The 15,229-nt window shown below is 37.1% G+C and overlaps 1 protein-coding gene across 4 annotated transcripts in view; it reads left to right on the top strand.

Moving 5' to 3' along the window:
• The window catches only part of LOC114050151 (protein dispatched homolog 1), a 234,920-nt gene that overhangs the window by 11,703 nt on the left and 207,988 nt on the right, over window positions 1-15,229 (top strand). Inside the window, exon 1 of one of the 4 annotated variants that reach the window (XM_027871759.1) lies at window positions 8,041-8,066. The exons of the other annotated variants lie outside the window; for them this stretch is intronic. The gene's annotated coding sequence lies outside the window, so the exon portion shown is untranslated. Of the gene's footprint in view, window positions 1-8,040; window positions 8,067-15,229 lie in introns of those variants that run through there. 4 annotated transcript variants of the gene reach the window in all.

Raw genomic sequence — 15,229 nt, 5'->3', positions numbered from 1 at the left:
TACTTAGGGACTTTAAAATACATGCTATTTCCCCCTCAAAAACCCTGTATCACTCTCTATCTCAGCCACCCACAGGGATAGATCTTAGCATTTACCCTTAGCAGTGCCACCTCCATAATAATGAACTCTGAAATTCTCCTCTCTGCTCATAACTAACCATCTGTTCTGCCTTAACCTATTCTGTCCCATCTAAACCTATTTTTCCTCATCATGACCTACAGACTTTTTCCTTATCCTTTTTTTTTTTGTTCTCCTAGTTTATTGCACATCATCTGGCTTCATTTCCTTTCTTTTAGAATCTACCCTGTGACTGAACAGTTCACCTATGCATTGTCCTTTATGCTTAATTCTCTTGCCTCAGTATCCTATCACTACTTGTACTTTAGGGGTAAGCCCTACCCTGGTTTTCCCCCAACTCTGCTTTTCTGTCTCTGTACTGCTAAATGCTGCAGTAGTTCATTACAGATTTATGTTATCTCATCACAAGTGGACCCTCATGGAGCATGACAGTCCATAGTGATTGCCTCTTTATTACTCTTTCTGAAGTTACTGTTTTAGACTTCTTCTCTTTAAGCCTTTTGCCTTCTCTCTTCTAGCAAAGGCCCTTGCTTCCTATTTTTTAGGGTGCTCTTTCCCTTATATTATCTTGTATTAATAAATCTGTACACATGTTAAATCTCCCTTGTAGAATATAAACTTGAGGGCAAGCACTTTTAATTTGTGTGTGTTTATCTCCAAAGTCTTATACAATGCCTTGCAAATAATAGGCACCTAATAAATATTTCGATCTACTTGAATTAAGTAGCCTGGTTGAGAAGATAGCCATATAGCTGTTCACTGGGCCTGTACTTGGAGTCTTTCCTGTTTGGTTGAACCTTCCAGAATTTGTACACCACCGGCAAACTCTTTGAGGACGATCCAGGTCATGTCCATGCTATCCTGAGGCATTGGAGCTGGGCAGAAGAATAGGTAGTAATGGTAATTCACATTTTGTAAAATTAAAAATAATATCTGACATATGGTAATTTATGGTTACAAATTGTTGTGATCTTCACAATGATCCTATGAGATAGGAAGGGCAGATATCTTTATTTTACGGATAAAGGGGACTAAATCTCTGGAGGGTGAAGAGATTTGCCTCAGGTTAATGAATCTAGGTTCTCTGATTCCTAGTCTAGCATTCAGTTCTGGCATGGATTTCTTGAGGACCTCATCTCTTTCCTTCCTTCAGCTTACCAATCTTTCTGTTACTGATACCTCACCATGAGAATACTAAAACTTTTTTCCTGGTTTCTCAAATTCTCAGCTACATATCAACTTCCTCATACTTAGAGCAAATAGTTTCTACTTCACTGAGAAGACCAAGACCATCAGGAAGGAACTTCTTCAACTTGCCTCCCTTAATCACAAAAACTTATTAGCACCCTCATTCACACTCTTTGTCCCTCCTTTCTCAAAGGAAGAGATAGTCCTACTTTTTGCTAAGGAAATTCCATATCTTATCAAGGAGTATACTGAAACCAGTGAGAGCTGATTGTTAAATTTTCAGTATGAGCATTTATACCTTGGAAATCATAAAACTTCTCATGTCAGGACTTAATGCATTGTTTTGTTGCTTGTTTAGACTTAAGAAAGTGTTGGAGAAAATGTTAATAATGGGGATTAAACTTAAAAGTATGTCTTGTATACATGTTTGTTTTTTCCCTGGAGGGATAGCTGTTAAACAGTCAAATGTAAAATGGGACCAACACACTCCTGGTCCCATAACCTCCCACCTCTAGGACCTTGTTTCAGTAATCATGATTTCCCTTTCATGTATCTTCAGTTTTTCCCTTTTAAGTGGCTCTTTTCTGTCTATAAACACAATGAAGATTTAATCCTAAAAAAGTCTATCCTTGAACCATCTATTCACCTATACCATCTCTCTCCTCCCCTTCATTTCTGACTGAGCCTCTTAAAAAAAAGTTGTCTATACTTCCTTATCATCTGCTTTGTTCTTGATCTTGATTTCTGTTCCATTCTTCAGAGTGATGACCTTCTAATGGCTAAATTGAGTGGCCTTTTTTGTAGTTTTCATTATCTTTGTAGAATTTTATGACAATGACCAGTCATTCTTTCTGGTTACTTGCTCTTTTTTTTTTTTTTTTTTTTTTTACCATTTCTATGTGACTGATTCCCAAAATCACTGTCCTTAGTCTTGATCTCTGCTTTGTACCTGTATCTGACTTCTATCTCCAACTGTTTATTAGACATCTCTACCTGAATGTCTCACTGGTACTTCACCCCCTTAAATATCCTCAACTGAGTTTATTGTCTTTCCAGCTAAACCTGTTCTTCCTCCTAATTTCAATATTTCTTTCTTTTTTTTTTTTTGGTGAGGCAATCCGGATTAAGTGACATTCCCAGGGTCACACAGCTAGTAAGAGTCAAGTGTCTGAGGCCAGATTTGACCTCAGGTCCTCCTGACTCCAAGGCTGGAGCTCTATCCACTGTACCGCCTAGCTGCCCCATTTTTTTTTTAAAATTTCAATATGTCTATCAGTGACAGTACCATTCACCCAATCTCCAATGTCTAAAACTTTAATATTATAATTAAGTCTTCCTTCTCCCTAAGCATCTCATCTCTAATTGGTTACCAAATCTTGTCAGTTATAATATATACATACATATATATATATATATCAGTTATATATATATCTGTAATTCTAGAATTTACCCCCTGGTCTACTTCCATCATCTTTGCCCCACCTAGTACAGATGCTCACTACTGCCTGGAGTACTGAAATTCCCTTCCTATTTATCTTCTTGCCTTTACTTATTCCCCCCACTATAAATCTTTCCTTCATACTGCTGCCAAACAAATCTTATACATTGCTCTGGGTCCTTTGTTCAGAAATCTTGATTGGCTTCCTATTGTCTTTTGAATAAAGGTCAGATTTCTTTATTGATCATTGAAGGTCTTCTATAATCTGGCACCTTGTCCCTTTCTGTCCTTATTCTATTGTTGTTGTTGTTGTTGTTTAGTCTTTTCAGTTGTGTTTGACTCTTCATGACTGTATTGGGGGTTTTCTTGATAAAGATACTGGAGTGGTTTACCATTTCCTTTTCTAGCTCATTTTACAGATGAGGAGGCAAACAGGGTTAAGTGACTTCTCCAGGATCACACAGCTAGTGTCTACTTTCTACTTAAAATTCTCAATGCTCTGGTCAAATTGTACTATTCTGTCTTTCAAATAAAGGCTGCATTTTACCACCTTAGAGTCTTTGTTTACAACATTTCCTGTGCTTGGAATGCCTTCCCTTTCCCTCTTTGCCAGTTGAATTCCTTTTTTTTTTTTTGGCTGGGCAATGGGGTTAAGAGATTTGCCCAGGATCACATAGCTAGTAAGTGTTATATGTCTGAGACTGGATTTGAACTCAGGTCCTCCTGAATCCAGGGCCGGTTATCCACTGCTCCACCTAACTGCCCTGCCAGTTGAATTCTTACTCATGCTTTAAAACCTTATTCAAGTGCCACCTTATTCAAGTCCCTAGGGCCTTACTTGATGCCCTCTGCTGTTAATGAAAGAACATGCTGAGTAATCATTTTATATATGGCAATGAACTAACATACCTTTTAATATTACTTGATATTAAAACACCTTGATTATTTAAAATGGAAAAAAATACATTTAGCATGTGTTTTTGTTTGTTTTTTGTTTTGTTTTGTTTTGTTTTTGCTTTCGTAACCTTACCAAATTGCTTCAATGGTAGTTCTGGTCCTTGGTTTATCACTACTAATCACTTCCCCTTCTGCTGCTGCCAGCAGACCCTACAAGCCAGCCAGGGGACAAAGATGCCATTGTTTTTCTTGATGACCTATAGTCATCACAGTGAAAAGAATCTCAAGAATTTTGATGAAACACTGGATGCTTGGCCTATACTTGTATTTCTCTGTTTTAAACCATGGAAAAAAAGACTTTGTAAAATCAATATATAAATGATAAATCTTTTTTGTGCCTAAAATATAGATTATAATTAGCTTGATAATACTGTAAGTGAAGTGAATTTCTTTTTTCTTAAAAAAAAAGGTAAATTTGGTTTGATTAATGCTGAGATTTGATCTACTAACAAAGGAGAAAAAGTTACTGAACCATCTAACTAGGTAGTGCTATTTTAACAACGTCATACACTAATAAAAAAAATTAGTTTGGTTATATATTAGGAAGAACTTAGTTGGTTAGCAATTGAGGGGCAGCTAAGTGGTGCAGTGGAAAGAGTACTGGCCCTGGAGTCAGGAGGACCTGAGTTTAAATCTGGCCTCAGACACTTGACACCAGCTGTGTGACCCTGGGCAAGTCACTTAACCCCATTGCCTAAAAAACAAAAACAAAAACAAAACAACAACAACAACAATAAAAGATAACAAAAGCAATTGAAATGAGATTCTTCATAGAGTAGTGGGCTTACCTATCACTGAAACTACTGCAGCTGATGCTAGATGACTGTCTGTTTAGGGATGTGGGTAGAGGGGATGTCTGCCTTGGGTGAGAGGCTGGATTAGATGACCTAGAAGGCTTTTTCCATCTGTGGAATTCTATGGGTTAAGACATATTCTTGGGTAGAAATAGGAGTGTGAGTTAATGCCACTAAGTAAGTTTGTCTTATTTCCCTAGTGTGTGTTTGGGTAGGGCCACATAATGGTTCCAGAATCATTTTCAGTGAGAGATGGGCTGACAATAGGGATAGGGAGTTGGAAAGTATATTCTCACTTCACTTTGATTCTCAGGCTTGCCTAATGCCTTGTGTACAATAAGCACTTAATAAATGTTTGCTAAATTGAATTGACTGCTGCTGCCAAGGAGTAAAAAGTTTTGCAAAGCCTACATTTCTCCAGTTATCCCTTTACAGATGGAGAAATAGGCATTCTATAGAAAGATGGTGTCTACTAAAAGTAATTACAAAATTGTTTGAAACAGCAGGAAGTTATGAAAATTTAATAACAATGAAACATATTTCTATCATACTTTTGTTAGTTTTTGAAAAATTGCATGCGGGAAATAGTACATCACTTGCTTTTTCTCATGGCAATGTCTAAAGAAAAACACGATATAACATTGCTACCTCTTATAAACCCAACTTTCAAATAGTTAATAGTCTAACCACATGTTAAAATGCTTCAATGTATTTTTTTAAAGATTACAAAATGAAAACATCTGTTAACTATTATTTTTAATGTGCCATTTTAGGGCTTTTGTGTTAATATTTTAAATACTTTTGGTGCAATGTAGAAATGCTAGTGTATAAAATGTCATACAGTGTTGGCAAAAAGAGAAATATTTGCTTTTTTTCCCATTGAGTAGTTCTTGAAGATTTTCGGCTCTGTCTTTGTTGAAAAATAGGAAGTAGAAAATAGACTCTAAGGTCTTTTTTTGTATTTTTCCTTTTTAAAATTTCAGTTCTTTTATTATGTGCCTTTTTGAATTTCACTTATTGTGTATTCGCGATCTAAAATTTAAGGTGCTGACTTATGACTTAAAAATAAGTTGCTTAATGATGATATCTCAAAATGTATATTAATGTTAATTTTTCCTTACTGATGCATATGTCTATACTTAATAGACCTGGTATCATTGTTTTGCATAGTAAATGCTTAAATTTGTAGACTCATGGAATTTCAGAACTGTCAGAGACCCTCAATCTCCAGTCTTTATAGTTGTAGAAAAAGAAGCTCTGAGGGGTTGAAAAATTTGCCTAAGATCACAGAACTAATTGTCTTGGAGGCCAGCAGGGCACCTTAGATTCAGTAGTGCCAGTGAATATATTGGGAGGAGGTTAGTGACTTTTGAATATTTTAACCATTGGTCTTGTGTGTACTGACTTCCTGGCTAGTATTTTCATTTTTAGGGTGCTTGAGGGTGTATAAACAGACATACATATAGTTACCATACTTGGGCTACTTAACTCTGAGAAGGGTATGAATAGCAGGCTTTATAGAAATTGTATCTTTGGAACATACAGGCAACTAATAGCCCAGAAATACTAGCAAATAAATAAAGTAGGCAGTTTTGTTGTGGGAATTTTCAGGAGATAATAGCAAGTACCATACTAATTTTTTTTGTATTAGTAGATAATGAATCTAAGGGAACCCTCCCAGTCAGATGCTATTATTTTGTTTTCCTATTAAAGGAAATCACCAACTCTGTATGTGTGAAAGACAGACTGGTCTGCTTACTTGAGCAGGAGGTGAAAGGAGCTGAAGAATGTTTCTCTGTTGCTCTACTTTTTTTGAGGGAGGATGAAGAGTTCCTTTGACAAGATGGGGAAAAAAAAGCAAGTAAAGATTCTGGTGATCTGGAGGGGATTCAAAAGCAGAATTAAGAATTTAGTGAATTGGGGTAGATATTGGCAAGTGAAAGGGAAGGAGAAGAAACTGAATCAGTGGAAAAATGTAAGATATGAGGCTCTTCCCATAGAGAGTGTGGGTTTATATTTCCTGAGGAAGAAGTAGCACGCTGTGTTCCACAGAGCAGTAAAGGAGATCTGTAGGTGTCAGTGTATTTGAGCAAACTTGTTATTGGCTCCATTGGTAAGAGGCATGTCATGATTATTAACAGTTTTTTACTAAAGGCTGCATCGTTAGCTTGTGCTATGTCACACATCACAAAATGTTAAGAAATTTATTCAGGAGATGGGGATGAACATGCTTCTGTGGCCTGGTAGCTTGCTTGATTGAAATCCCATTGGAAACCTTTGGGCTATAACCAAGGCTAAATGGGGAAGAATGGACTGTTTGTCAAAGATATACCAAGTATCCAATGGGATGTGTGGTTTCATGATGATAAATTAAAGAATATGTGCCAAAATCTCATGGCCTCCATGCCAAATCACGTAAACCAAGGGACCTTTTCAGAGGGGAAGGGGCAGAAATGAATCCCTGTGAGTGCACTAAAGGGGTGGAGTGGCCTAGTGTCAGAAGTGATTACTTCAGTACCTTAGAAGCTGCTGAGTCACATCAGGCCAAGAAATATTAAGGTAAAGTAGAAGGAGATCTATATTCTTTTCCCTCATTTCTGCTCCCCTACTTACTACATGAATATGTTAACAAACAACTCTTCTGGGAACAAAGCTTCTTTTTTTCACCGTCATCCTGGGTGTGGAAGTTGAGGGGTGAGGAGGAAGGGGAATGGGTAGCCTCTTCTTTTTAGTGTTAGGTTGGTGTGTTGTAGTGGGTGGAGTGTTGGACCCAGAAGCAGGAAGATTGGACTTCAAATCTCTTAACCTTTCTCAGCTCCAGCTTCCCCCATCTGTAAAATAGAGATAGTAATAGCGCCTACCTCACAGGATCATTGTGAGGATCAAATGAGACAATAGAAAATACTTTACATACCTTAAAGTGCCCCATAAACATTAGCAATTATATCTATTCATGTTTTATATCATGTTACCAGTGTGTCAATTTACAAGGTATCCTACTCACAATTATATGATAACCCAGATCTCCAAAGCTTAGAGTAGCTGAATTTTCATTGGCAAATATGGGCAGCTGTTGCCACCAGATTCCCAAGAAAAATTTGAGGAATAAAGTTGTTATTGGTAACTTTATACACCCATTTCCTTGGCATCCTTGGGAGTCCCCATTTGCCTTTCTCCTGGAATCTAATATACTTAATGCAGCCCTTTCGCTATCCAGGGCCCTCCATTGCTGAATAATATTCAGGCCTTTCCTCCTTCAAGTTTCTCATGCTCCCAAATGACTTACCCTTTCTTCTTCTTCCCCCTAATAAATTTCTGTTCCTGTAATAGTAAGGTAGGGGGTTAACTGATTAAAATAAGGTGGGAAAAACTGGCAGACTTAAGTTACTTCCTGTGCTGACCCCCCCCAACGGTATTTCCATTTAGAAAAGGACTGGGTAACTCAAATTAATCTGTGATTGGCAGAATATTACCCTCACCCTGCCACTTCATGCTTTCTCCAGGACAAGACAGTAGTGATTCCCTTCTCTTGGACTCCATTTTGGGAAGACAGGTACTTTCTGATTTCTGGAAGAGGCTGTAACTAATTTCTGGGCAAATCTGCAAAGCAGGTAAAGAATCTGGGAGCTCTCCTGTCTCCTATTGACCCTTCTTTTGCCCTATGTTACATCTTTTGACTCTGCCTTTGCTTCCTTTCTAATTTATGTTAGTGAAAGCTACTAATTATATATATATATATTTTAATTATCCTTCTTTCAAAGATAAACAAAGTTTGGTTAGCAGGACCATTTTTTTCCAATTTTCCATAAACTTAATGTTTCTCATTAGATAGTTTTGAGGCATTTATGATCTTTATCAGGCATCTATCTTCCATATGACTTTGTGTTTTTTTCCCCCAAATAATAATGATAAGATTTACATAATTTTTTTCCCTTTAGAGAAATGAAATATGCTCTCAAATCCAAAATCCTCCTGAAAAAAAATCTTTAATTTCTAGGGGAACTCTCATTTCCAAAGACATATTACCAAATTATTCTTTACATTTTCTCAACTACTCTTAGAGCACTAAAAAAAAGTTATGAGTATGTTCATTTTAGCTAATTATTTTTGGTACACTCATGTTCCTCTAGAGGAAGTGTACTTTACTATTCAGTTATTATTTTTAAAATACTCTTTAGTGAAGTTAGTTTGTGACTAATTAAAATTTTTATTTGAAGATGGGTTGCAAACATGGCAATGTGCCTTATACACAGATCCTCAATAAGTATTTGTTGAATGAATGAAATAATAGGATAGGTGACAGATTAAGCATGGGAACAGCTCACATAAAAATTCATTTCACCTGGAATTCTGAGGCCAGAACATTTCTCTGATTACAGCATGCTTCAGGGGAGGAATTTAAGCTTTCATGTAATCACTCAGAATCCTTTTTACTTACTTTCCAGTCTGGGGTTACTCTGGGCTGAAAAGAATATGGAGGGAGATAGGGAAGACATTTCCATCTCTGCAAGAACTATTTTTGAGAGTGTCATTCTTTTCAGTTCTGTTTAAAAAAGACTGATATGGAAATGAAAGGAAAGCTATTGGCCATTTAATAAGTAATCATTAGACCCTTGACCAAGAAACTAGCTCTGATGATGAGAGTTTGCCAAGGGTAACTCAGTCTCAAATAGCTCCTCTGGGTGTGGTATATAATCTCAAGCATTCTTTGGAATCCTTGCATTTTCTTCATCTCCTAAAGGTATGTTTTCCACCTAGGTCTGATTTTATTACCCAGAGATTGCACTTATTTTCTTGGTCTGAGTATTGAGGTCAAACAAAAATAGAAATTCTAGCATTATTAGCATTGGATACCACTGGCTGAGGTAGTGGTTAGTTATATTTATTTGTTCTTTGGGAACAGAATGAACTAAGTCAAATTGAGTTTCTAATGTCAATTCAATTAAACAAGCATTTTTTAAAGTGCCTACTCAGTAGGAGGCACTGGGAATACCAAGGCAAAAACAAAAAATCTTGGCCCTTACACAGCTTACATTCCTGGAGGTGGGCAAGGGGAGCAACTTGTACACAGTTAAATAGATACAAAAATGTATAAAAAGAAAATTTGCAGTGATGGAGAATATTAATAATTGGAGTGGGAGAGGGTTCATTCTGGTAAATTTTGTATAGGAAATGACCCTTGAACTGAACCTTGAAGCAATATAGGGATTCCAAGAGGCAGAGATGAAGAAGGGCATTCTAGTTTGTGTACAAGAATGGAGATGGGAGACAGAATGCCATGTATCTGGAATGGTAGACTCTTTGGACTGGAATGCAGAATGCACGAAGGGAGTGGAAGGTAAAATCAAGTCTGCAAAGTTGGGTTGGAGTCAGATAGTGAAGGGATTTAAATGTCCTTTTATTCTTATGTAATGGGGGTCTGACACGTACACAGAACACTTGGGATGGTTGTCTCCATATGCAGAACCTAGGAAGCCTGTCTCAAGAAGAATCATGATGGCATCTAAGAGAAATGTCTTAGAACAACTGAGGAGCATGTATAGAGAATCTATACGTGGTTCCAGGTTGACCAACTACTGTTGAAGAGGAAGCTATTTGATTGTCTACAGCAGTGGTGTCAAACTCAAATAGAATGATTTTATATTGACTTAGAAAACTGTAAATAAACATTATTTGTGTTGTGTTGTATTGCATTTTTATTTATTTTGTTAAACTTTTCCCAACTTCATTTTGTTCTGGTTCTGGCCACATTGGGGAGTTCTGTCAGCCTCACGAGGGCTATGAATTTGATACCTCTGGTTTACAAAAAAGCATTCAAAAAGGCTTATTAGCTTCAATTTCAGCTTTCTTTGCCTCTTTTGCTTCTGAAGGAGTCTCAATGATTCCTTCATTCTTTGTCTTCAGGAGTTCCTTTAGGTTCTTTGAACAGGAGCTGAGACAAGAACTCATATAGCCAAGATGCCATCACTGGATGTGAAGTTGCTGGGACTTAGGCTATGTAAAAACTGATCCTACTTCTCCCTACTCCTTCTCTCCCTTGACTAAGATGATGTGGGAGGGGAGCATGCTTGACAATTGATGTTAATTGTTTAAATGAAACTGGGATGCTAGTTGCAGCCACCACCTCCCCCCAGCAAATGAGAACATAACTGATGGGGGCTCAAGTAGATGAGAACAGAGAAAGAAACTCCCCAAATGATCAGGGTGCCTCTTTGGAACATAAAGAGGAGATGGAATATCAACAAAGATGCTCCTGAAGATGTCTCCTTACTTATTGATGCTGGAGCATCAGTGTGGGGCTGGCTGCAACACCTGGCCTGGGCTCTGATTCCCAAGTTCCTGCAGCTTGTTCTGCAGACTTTTCAGAACTTCCACTGCTGGAGACTCTACTCCCTTCATTAGATGACCGGAGTGAAGGAGTCACAAAGATTTTCCCGGAATCAAATGAGGCAGCAGTAGCTAAAGCTTATGGGCCTTTTTGAATGCTTCCACAAATAATCAAAGAGCCTTTTCTTCAACATGTGGTTAACCTACCTGAACCAATTACACATTATCTGTAACTGTTCCACAGTTTCTCTAAACACTTCCCTTCTCTATTGGCATGAGTCTCTTAGAAGTAGGCTCCAATGTTCTCCATGTAGAGAATCACCATCCTAAGTGCTATTGTTAATGCCTAGAGAAAGAATTTTTAGACCAGTAGAAACAGGTCATTAAATTTGGGTTGCTAGACTAAAATCAGGAGAGAAGGAAAAGTTATTTTGATTGTTTTTTTTTAACTTATTACCCAAAGTAGATCTACTAGTCAGTGCCTTGCCTTCAAACCAGTGCAGCAGTGACATAGATCAGACAAATTTCATGTGGTATCTAGTAGTGTGGTCTAATTTAGAACCCTGGGTTGGATTTGACACTTTGATGATGTCTTTTGTTTCATTAACTTCCTCTTCTGGGTACTTTTCACTGCTTCACAGAATGTTAGAGCAGGAAGGTGGATGGGATCTTACCCTCTAATATTTAGAGTTGGAAGGGATCTCAGAGGTCACCAAATCCAACTCCTTCAGTTTACAGATGAGGAAAGTGAGGTCCATTGAAGTTAAGGGACTTCTTCAAGGTCACACAGACAGTGTCAATTATCTTGTGCAGCCTCCTCATTTCTCTTGAGGAAGTTGGAGCCTGGAGGAGTGAAGTGTTGAGGCTACACACACACACACACACACACACACATGTGGTTAGGGGGGCAGAAGGAAGTTGGACAAGGAAGAAAGTTGCCTGGAATTTAATAGGTATCTCATGTGAGTTTTTTGGGTGAACAAATGTTGACTTCTAGGCCAATGCTAATCATATTGTGCCACATTGCATTTCTGGTGGTGAGATGGTCATGGCATTGGCTAGATAATGCATCTCATGCTTCTGGCTCCCTGTATTTCAGAAAGATTGAATAAGTATCAGTTTGGTATAAAGCTCTGGGATAGGGTTGGAAATACAGAGATGAGTAATGCATAGCCCCTAATCTCAGTGGGTTTAATAGGGAGATCAGGAGTATACATAAGTAACACAAATTAGAATTGTGTGTCTAGGAGAGGTACAAAGTGCTACAAGAAATTCAAGTTTGTTTTGTTATAATCACTTCCCTGGGGTGGGATGGATTAAGATCAGTTGATATTTTAAAAAAAATCAATATTAGGCTTGACAACTAAGTTCAGGAATTGATCCTCTAAAGTAGAAACTTTGAAATTTGAATTTGAATTGATCCTCTAAAGTAGAAACTTTTGTTTGTTGAAGATATTTGATCTTTTATTTCTGTTTCTGATATACAAGGTGTTACATTGTTCTGAAATGTCTTGGTAGACCAGATTTATACCTTCTGTTTTGCATTTAATAATAAAGCTGTTTCTAAGAGTTTCCACTTATAAAATTTTTCTATTTGGCATTTACTTACTCTTTTAGGTTCTGTGCGTAAGTACTGTAGGATTTTCCATTTCCATAGTAAGACATGTTTTCCTATTAAGTGTTAGTACTTACTTGCTGGTCTATTGAAAAACATGGTGTCATAAGTTTTACCTCTATTATAGCTTCCCCCCACCCCCCTTGGTTAAAGGGCATTTTACTCTACTTGCCAACTTGGCCTAGTATGTGTACTTAGAACTTGGTATGGTAATCTACTCTTAATTATCTGCCCTAATGAAAGTGAATAGCTATAATATTTATATTAACTTGGATATAAATAATGTAATTTCCCCCTCTCTTTTTTCTTATTCTTAACTAGGAGCAGATTTAACTTTCTTTATGGCTTGCTAAGTCAGTGCGAATATTAATTCTCATTTTCAGAATATGCAGGTGAAAGAATTTGGGAAAATGAGGGAGAGTAGGAGAAAATCTTCCCAAGATTTAAAATTTGTTATGACTAGACCAGAAGTTGTTAACTGATAGTTAATTTTATCCTTCACAATTGTACAGTTAGATTAAGTGGAATGTCTTATAACAGTATGCCTTTCAGGTTATGACCCAACATAAGTGTTGAAGAGACATGATTTGACCTGTGGCATGTCAAAATCCATATAAGAATACACTTACTTGTCACAAAAAATAATAACAGATATTTATTTCAACAATTTTCTGTTTTGATAAAGTGTGTTATTTTAAAAATTATCTAGGATAAATTATTTTAATGCATGATATAATTACCTTTATCTTTTTCATTGCCTTTAAAAAAGGAAGTAGATCTGTAGTAAAGCAGTAGCTTGGGTATCTTAATTTGGCTGTAGCATTTTATATTCTTGGCATTATGGTTCAGTAGAGGAAAAAAAAAACCCCTTAAAATTGGACTTTATCCTACTTGTGAGGCCCCAAACACGTTTGTGTTTACTTTTGGGAAAAGCAATAACTGTTGAAACATTCACTTAGTCTAAACAATCTGTCTTATTTGGAAACTTTAAAAATATACTCTTTTGGGAGGAAAAAGGACAGAAGATAAATATAACAGAATACTGTATTGAAGTGATGCTATTTCAGATAAAAAAAATACACATTGAATTACTTGAGTAATAAGTAAAAAATAAACAAGAGACATTTTCTTTCCCATTCTTAGCCTAGTGACCCAAATTGAGTGACCTATATCTACTTGTCTAAATATTCTTTCCCTATGCAGGAACCTCAGCTTCTCAACTTTGCCAAGTTGTCTGTAACATGTTATGTTTTAAAGTTACATTTTATCTTGTTCATGTTATTATTACATGCTTGTAAAAAAAAAAAGAGGGGGAATTAGAAGTTTATTTTGGAGACAACATTTGTGATTTCTTTGGACCTTGAAGGCCTAGCATGTCCAGAGGTATGATGATGCTAAGAACATTCCATTAGAGACTGTCATGGGAAGTAGATGAATTGTACTTACAACAAGAAAACATGGTTTTCTTGAATTTTACCTCATCTTCTCTCCCAAGTTGGAGATTTATATGATTGTGTGATACCTTGCTCATTGTGGATGCTTAAGAAAGAACTTGTTGAATAAATGGTTAGATCTCACCATGAAGAAAGCAAAATATTTTAATTCCATTTTTGGGATCTTTTAGTATTTGTTTACCCTTGAACTTTAGTTCAAGAATGAGCCAAGAAATCACTTGTTCTGAGCATGGGATATTGTGTTGTAAAGCTCAAAGCTCTTACAAGATTTGTAACATAAAGCTGAAATTGCTGTCATGACAAGACCTATTTGTATTGGGATTCCCTAATGGCACAACTCTAAGACCTTAATATATAAAAATGTCCCATTTCAGGATTGGAAGTGAGCTTAGATTCCATTTAGTCCAACCTTTAAATGAACAAGAATTTTCTCTACAATGTATCAGCCTTTTCTTGAAGGCATCCAGTGAAGAGAAAGCCAATGAATCCACTAGCTCCGGAGGTAACCCCTTCCAATTTGTAAAACTCTAATTGTTGGGGGGGTTTTTCTTGCATCAAGCCTAAATTTGTGTCTCTGAAGCTTCCACCCAAAGCTCCTGGTTCTGCCTTCTGAGCCCAAAGAGAACATGTTAATTTCTTTTCGAAATGTTGTTCAGTTGTTCAGTCATGTCTGACTCTTCGTGACCCCATGGACCTTCTATCCTCCACTATCTCCCGAAGTCTGGCCAAGCTCATGTCTGTTGCTTCCATGACACTGTCTGTCTCATCGTCTGCTGTAGCCTTCTCCTTTTGCCTTTTAATCTTTCCCATCTTCAGGGTCTTTTCCAATGCGCCCTGTCTTCCCATTATGACTAAAGTACTTTAAGCTTCAGCTTCAGTATTTGGCCTTCCAGTGAATAGTCTATTAGTTAATTTTTTAAGTATTGACTGTTTGATCTCCTTGCTGTCCATCCTGCTTTCCTGGTAATTCTTAGTTCACACATTGCTGAAGCCTAGCTTGCTGAATCTTAAGTATAACCTTGCTAGCATATGAAATGAGTGCAGTTGTTCAGTAATCTGAACATTCCTTTGCATTGCCCTTCTTTAGGATTGGAATGTAGCTGATCTTTTCCAATCCAGTGGCCACTGTTGAGTTTTCCAAATTTTTGGGTGTACTGAGTGGGCATACAGCACTTTAACAGCATCATCTTTTAGGATATAAAATAGCTCAGCTGGAATTCCATCACCTTCACTTGTCCTTAATATTAGCAATGCTTCCTAAGGACCCCTTGACTTCATTCTCTAGGATGTCTGGCTCTAGGTCAGTAACTACACCATCATCGATATTAGTGATGTTAAGATCTTCCTTATATAGGTCTGTATATTGTTGCCCTGTCTT

The sequence above is a fragment of the Vombatus ursinus genome, unplaced genomic scaffold, assembly GCF_900497805.2.
Source record: "Vombatus ursinus unplaced genomic scaffold, bare-nosed wombat genome assembly UNPS02014798.1, whole genome shotgun sequence".
Taxonomy (NCBI): domain Eukaryota; kingdom Metazoa; phylum Chordata; class Mammalia; order Diprotodontia; family Vombatidae; genus Vombatus; species Vombatus ursinus.
The sequence above is the reverse complement of the archived record's forward strand: the minus strand, read 5'-3'. Positions and strand labels throughout refer to the sequence as shown.